The sequence below is a fragment of the Camellia sinensis genome, chromosome 13, assembly GCF_055761805.1.
Source record: "Camellia sinensis isolate YWXY chromosome 13, ASM5576180v1, whole genome shotgun sequence".
In the NCBI taxonomy this organism is placed as follows: domain Eukaryota; kingdom Viridiplantae; phylum Streptophyta; class Magnoliopsida; order Ericales; family Theaceae; genus Camellia; species Camellia sinensis.
In genome coordinates, this window is record NC_138973.1 from 56803746 (window position 1) to 56809745 (window position 6000).

Here is a 6000-nt window from a genome sequence, read left to right on the forward strand (position 1 = left end):
AAAATTTTTTAATGATATGAGAAATATTTTTCAATAAACCATCTTGATAATTTATTATTGCATAGGAGAATAGTTTTTTTTTTTTTCTTCCTTAAGTATTGTGTTAAATTAAAATTTATAATAAAACAGTTGTAATTTCTAATATTATAAGACTGATTCATATTTTAAACAAATTTTATGGGTTTATTTGTAATTTATTAAAAAATAAAAGACTTATGTTTCATAATTGACCCAAGAATGTTTACGTAATTATAAAAAAATTTATTTCATAATTGACCAAGAATATTTACTTAATTACGAAAAAACTTATTACGTAATTGACTAAGAATATTTGCGTAATTACGACAAAATCTTCGCTCTTAGTTCAATGTCTCATTCTGCTTTTGACATATAGTTGGCTGAAATTTCTATATTCAAGCCACTCTATGCAATTCGTTTGTTTGCTTGTGAAATTTTTTTCATGACACTACAAAAAAAATTGTTTTTTGCGACGGCATTTTACTCCCGCACGCCGTCTCAAAAGCTATTTGCGACGGTAATTTTTCTTTTTGCGACGGGAAGTGGGGGTCGCAACAAAGGGGGTTGCAAAAGAGCTTTTAACGACGGCTTGCGACGGGAAATTTTCTTTTTTGCGATGGCAATTTTCTGTCGCCAATAATGAATGAAAATCTGGGTTTTTTTGCGACGACATAAGCTTTTCGTCGCTAAAATAGGTTTGTGCGACGGCAAAAATCCCGTCGCTAAAAAATGTCGTCGCTTTTGACTATTGTCGACAGCAACCTGAGCCGTCGCTAATGACTATTGGCGACGGCAATTATACCGTCGTTAAAGCCTTGTTTTTCAATAAATTCCATACCTTTTGCGACAGTATGGCTGCCGTCGCAAAAAGCTTGGCACTTTTTTTTTTTTTTTTTTTTTTGTGACGGGGTGTGCTGCTGTCTCAAAAAAAAAAAAAACCCCTGTTTTACAATTATTAAAAATATAAAAATAACCTGTAATGTTGGCAAATGATATAATAATATAAATACATAAATAAAATAACTAATGTTGGCAAATGATGTAATGTTGGCAAATGTTGGCAAATGAAAAATAACTACAAAAAAATCAAAAAATTACATAATAATATAAATACATACATAAACAAAAGTTGGCAAATGATGAAAATACATAATGTTGGTCACATGATACATACATAATGCTGTTCACAAATTTAAATAACATAAATCAAAATCAAAACCAAAAGTTTTCGTCTTGATTCTTTCGTGGGTTACAAAAACAGAAGTTGGTCATAATCTTTACATGCCCACATTCCACACGAAGCAAACTGCTACTCAGGAAATATCTGGAAAAAAAAAATAAAAATAATTAATAACAATATAATGGTGCTAATATTTTAATTACAGAAAAATATAAAAAAATTAACTACTATATAATTAGAAAGATAGTTTAGTAAATAATTTTGACTAGACCGAAATCCGACTCTAACTCCCAAACCAGGAACCCAATTTGAGCCTTGTCTTCTCCCACAAGTCTCTCGTACCTAGGAGGTCGTGTGTGCCAAGTTTCGTGCTAAACCGACGCCGATTGGTGAATTTGGGGCATTAACACCTCGAATTTAAGTTTCTTAAGGAACTAGTTTGCCTAACGTGAAATCCGGCTCTAACTATCAAACCAGGAACCCGATTCGAGCCCCGTTTTCTCCCACAAGTCTCTCGTGCCTAGGCGGTCGTGTGTGCCAAGTTTCGTGCTAAACTGACGCCGTTTGGTGAATTTGGGGCATTAACTCCTCAAATTCAAGTTTCTTAAGGAACTAGTTTGCCTAAAGTGAAATCCGGCTCTAACTCCCAAACCGGGAACCCGATTCGAGCCCTGTCTTCTCCCACAAGTCTCTCCTGCCTAGGAGGTCGTGTGTGCCAAGTTTCGTGCTAAACCGATGCGGTTGGGTGATTTTGGGGCATTAACTCTTCGAATTCAAGTTTCTTAAGGAACTAATTTGCCTAAAGTGAAATCCGGCTCTAACTCCCAAACCGGGAACCCGATTCGAGCCCCGTCTTCTCCTACAAGTCTCTCGTGCCTAGGAGGTTGTGTGTGCCAAGTTTCGTGCTAAACCGACGCCGTTTGGTGAATTTGGGGCATTAACTCCTCGAATTCAAGTTTCTTAAGGAACTAGTTTGCCTAAAGTGAAATCCGGCTTTAACTCCCAAACCGGGAACCCGATTCGAGCCCCGTCTTCTCCCACAAGTCTCTCGTGCCTAGGAGGTCGTGTGTGCCAAGTTTCGTACTAAACCGACGCCGTTTGGTGAATTTGGGACATTAACTCCTCGAATTCAAGTTTCTTAAGGAACTAGTTTGCCTAAAGTGAAATTCGGCTCTAACTCCCAAACCGGGAACCTGATTCGAGCCCCGTCTTCTCCCACAAGTCTCTCGTGCCTAGGAGGTCATGTGTGCCAAGTTTCGTCCTAAACCGACGCTGTTTGGTGATTTTGGGGCATTAACTCCTCGAATTCAAGTTTCTTAAGGAACTAGTTTGCCTAAAGTGAAACCCGGCTCTAACTCCCAAACCGGGAACCCGATTCGAGCCCTGTCTTCTCCCACAAGTCTCTCGTGCCTAGGTGGTCGTATGTGCCAAGTTTCGTGCTAAATCCGGCTCTAACTAGTCTCGTCTTCTCCCACAAGTCTCTTAACTTAGAATGTAAAGAATGCAAAGATACATTTTAGCTTAGAATGCAAAGATACATTTTATACCTGATCTTCTGGTGGTGGTGTATATGGATTCTCGTCTTCTGCAGATTCCCTAAATGCCCGGTGGCCACTCGATGCATCAGGAACCTATGTTAGTCAATGCATAATGTGTTAATCATATTCGAATTTTATACATAATCTTGAGTGAAAATTGAACTATCAAACAATTTAATTTATATGGAACCTGTCTATTGGGATCCATACTCGCCCCCTGTGACACAAGGGCCATCATCTCAGCTCTCATCTGCTGCAAATGTGTAGAGAACTCTGCTCGCAGCTCTTCCCTCAACTCATCCCTTAGCTCTGTACGAACTTGCTGCGTGATCTGATCAATAGTCGATGGCTGGGGTGTTGACTGTGATGGCCCAACACCATCTTTATACACCGCTCTCCTAGGCACAATTCTCCCGTATGTGCGACAATATCCATGTCCGTCGTGACCTATCAACTCATGGAAAATGGCATTCCTAGCCTCCAAAGTCCGACCATCCTCAGGTAGCATAGAGAGTTGACGATTAAACTCATCCTGTATTGAATAAGACATACAAGTATATGCCAAATTAAGATGGTTGACACACAAAAAATAAACTTTAAATACAATCAAAGGTGTTTGGAAACTATCAAGGTCTGGATAACCTCTGGGTCATCTATTCTACGTGTCATAAGCCAAACATTCATCATATCAGTAGACTCCCCCTTACTGGGTCATCTACATTTTTTTTTAGAAATATGAAAATTAGAATCCAAATAATTTGCAAATATACAATGTTTATTTATATACAAAAATAAAACAATAAAATGCAAACCTCATGCCGTATCTGAGAGAAAGTAGTACGCCCTGTGGTATGAGCTATGCCGTGAGCTCGCCGATTTTTAGCGTTCCTACTTGTAATTTTCTATAACAGGTTCAACAAATGTAAGTATTTAAATATGATTTGTATGTTTACATATCATAAATATAACGTAATTGTATACCTCAGCATTGGAAGTACGCCAATACTCCACAAGTTGTTCCCACTGGCTTGGCACAATGTTCATAGGAACATCATCCTTCAGATTAGGATCAGAGCTTCTAGGCTTGAAATACTTAGCCTTAAGCTTTGTTCTTGTGATCCTTCCATATGCTGTTGCAGTTTTTCATGCAGATTGGCTTGTACTCCTCTGGACATATATTCAAATTGTCCTATAAAACACAATTTCAAAGTTTAAGGCTAAGTATAACACAAATTTGGAATTCAAATTTGTGGACAAAAATATACTTTTACCTTCACATCCTTCCAGATAGCATCAACAATATCATCAGGCACATTGTTCCAGTCAAGAAAAGTAAGAGGAACAATGTTACCATTCCGCACAATAATGCCAAGTTGAGTAGTTAACTTGGCCACGTTATCCCCTATTGGGCAGTAATTTCCATCAAATTGTATGTCCAGCTTTTTACCAGTACCCCACTCTTTAATGCCCTTGGCACATCCTCTACTACGCCTAGTCGAGGTTGATGAAGAACTAACATGACCTGCGATATACAATAATAATAAACAATATGCAATGGTAATAAACAAATGCAAATTTAAATAATGTGAATACAAATCATATCAAATAAACCTGAGGTGGGCTGTGAAGAAGTCGAAGGGTCTGCAAAATACAATGAGAATAAACAAGTTATATATAATGAGCATAAATAAATATATGTGTAAATAATTTTCATACAAATTAAAGCAAATTTATATACCTACGGATGGCTCATAAGCTGATGATGATAGCTGCTGTGGTGCCACTGATGGTGGACGCACCGATAGTAGGCGTGGAGGCTGAGTACATGGTAGCTGCTATGGTGCCACTGATAGTGGTCGATACGGTGGTACTAATGGCCCCTCAGATGGTGGTGGCACTAATGGCCCCTCCGATGCTGGCCGATGTGATGCCTCCTCTGATGGTGGTGCTACTGATGTCCTGTTATGTAGCACATCAGACATCATGCGCCGGGGATGATCAGGCTTCCTCTTCCTTCCCATAATAATCTGCAAGCAATATAACATTAATTGACATTAGAAACATAGACAATGGTTTGTTATCAACTATAATATGACATTAATTGAACTAATTACAAAGACAAAGTAAATTAAGAAATTGATGATTAACTACAACCTTGGCCTTAATTGAATTACTAATATTGATTAAATATCAGCTTATTTGAACATCAACTGTTTCCCCTTCTGCGGCTTCCCTCACCCAACCAACTTCTTCATCACGAAGCATTATATTTTCTTCCAATTGTTGGCTCATGTATGGCTCGATTTGTGGATCGATCGAACTCATATCAAATAAACCTCTTTGAGACATCTTCACCACGACTTACCAGTCTAGTTGTAACGGGTCTGCAACATACCAAACTTGCTCTGCTTGGGACGCCAAGATGAAAGGTTCATTGGTAATTCGATCATCTCGGTACAACAAATGATTGAAGTTCACCAACGTGAAATTGAAGACATCTTCTTTCTTTCCGTGAATGTTGTCAATCTAATCACACTTAAACAACACATGTTTCTTCTCATTGGAATATCGAATCTCAACAATATCTGTCAATTGTCCATAATAGTACACAGACCCCAGACGAGGATTCTTGTCTTTTCGACTAGCATAACTTATGGTATCTGCCTTCAAAGCTACACCACAATTTTGTGTGGCTCGACGATCATCCATGGCCTTTACTCGATACCGAAACCCATTCAGTATATACCCGTTGAACCTCCTTGCCAGGTTATGAGGACCATTTACCAATAGAATAATCTCTTCAGAAAATATGACATCAGTAGTCCTTCGCAAAGTTTGGACCTATATAACACGAAAATGTAAAATTTAAAATGTAGATCAACTTAAGTAACTAGAATCTATAGAGTTAAATACATACATGTTCCTTGAACCAAATGTGAAAAGTTTCAAAATGTTCACGCCGAAGTTGATGATCGTCGACACGAGGCATTTTGAGCTTAAGTACTTCAAGGTGTTTGTTGTGTAGATTGAAATTTTAGCAATACAAAAAATTTAGTTGAAAATTCAATAAAACATAATAAAATATTGAGTGAGTGACTTAACCTACTTTATGAATGATTGAACCGCGTTTGTATTGAATAAGATGTACCGATGAGCTTGTACCCAAGAAGTATTATCAAAATAAAAGCTTGTGTTTTCACCAATAGCATGACCCAAATTATCAGCACCACTATAGTTCCTCACGGGTCGACTAGATTTGGTTTC